Here is a 1,350-nt window from a genome sequence, read left to right as displayed (position 1 = left end):
CATGTCTTTCTGCAACAGCTGGATACCATTTATATAAAGTTATGAAACACAAAGCAATACTAAGTATTGCCTAGGAATGGATACCTGTCATACAAGTATTAAAACACCTGTGGGAATATTTACCATGGTAATCACCTCAGGTGAGAGGGACAGAGAGAGATCAAGGAAGGATACAGAGGGGTCCTCGACTATATCTGCAAGATTTATTTCATAAAGAGAAATATGTGTGTTAGTGAGACTGTGGAGAAACAGGAATCCCATACACTTTTGGTGGGAGTGTACACTGCTTCAGTCTATAAGGAGGGTGATTTGGTAACATCAAAGTTACAAATGCATATACCCTTTGACCCATCTCTATACTTCTAGAAATTTTTGTATAGATATATGCACAAGCCTACAAAATTAGGTATATACAAGATTTTACATTACAGTATTGTTTATAAAAGCAAAGGATTGGAAACAAGCTAATGCTATGCAGCTCTAAAAAGTGAAGGCATTGATATGGAAAGATTTCTAAGGTGCAGAACACTGTGCATTATATGCTGCCATGTGCAAAAAGTGAGGGAGGGCAGGGAAACATATGTGGTATGCTTGCATATGCATAAAATATGTCCAGGAGGATATACAAGAGACTGGGGTCACTGGCTGCCTGTGAGAAGGGTGACTTGGGGACAGAAGTGGGAGACTTTTCATTGTAAGCCTTCTGTATATTTTTTCAAACATCTTCATTGGAGTATAATTGCTTTACAATGGTGTGTTAGTTTCTGCTTTATATCAAAGTGAATCAACTATACAAAAATATGGAACGCTTCACGAATTTGCGTTTCATCCTTGCGCAGGGGCCATGCTAATCTCCTCTGTATCGTTTCAATTTTAGTATATGTGCTGCCAAAGCGAGCACCTTCTATATTTTTTTAAATTTTGATATACGCAAATATATTGCCTGTTCAAAGAATGACAAAATGTTAAAACTCTGAAGCTCAGGCAGGTTCCATAATCTCCAAGGCTGATGTCAGTAAGAACTGGGACAGAGGTCTGTGTTAACCACTCCCCCATGGTGCCTCCCAGACTGTGGTGGGTGTGCATCAGTGACAGTACCAGACCAGGACCTCCATTCCACCTGCACTACCTCTGTGGCCTAGAGCAGACTTTGTATATTTCTGGACCTGAGTTCCCATCATCCACATGAGGGGGCCCTTCCTGTTCAGACATGCTACTAGTTCCCATTCCTCAGAAGTGCTGCCTCCTAGCAGAAGGCTAGGGCCAAGAGGTACCTGGAACAGAGCACACAGGAATCCTGGAAAGGATTCCCACCCAAAGCTCCAAAATCCTGACCACAGTTTCCCCCAA

At 41.7% G+C, this 1,350-nt stretch overlaps 1 non-coding gene across 1 annotated transcript; it reads right to left on the bottom strand.

Annotated features, from left to right (window-relative positions):
• Window positions 1-794: 794 nt before the first annotated feature.
• On the bottom strand, window positions 795-901 carry LOC118895082. Its single transcript, XR_005019855.1, has one exon. It is a non-coding gene; the product is annotated as a U6 spliceosomal RNA (small nuclear RNA).
• Window positions 902-1,350: the final 449 nt, after the last annotated feature.

This window comes from Balaenoptera musculus, chromosome 4 (genome assembly GCF_009873245.2).
Source record: "Balaenoptera musculus isolate JJ_BM4_2016_0621 chromosome 4, mBalMus1.pri.v3, whole genome shotgun sequence".
NCBI classification, from domain to species: Eukaryota; Metazoa; Chordata; class Mammalia; order Artiodactyla; family Balaenopteridae; genus Balaenoptera; species Balaenoptera musculus.
This window is presented reverse-complemented; position numbering and strand designations above follow the sequence as displayed.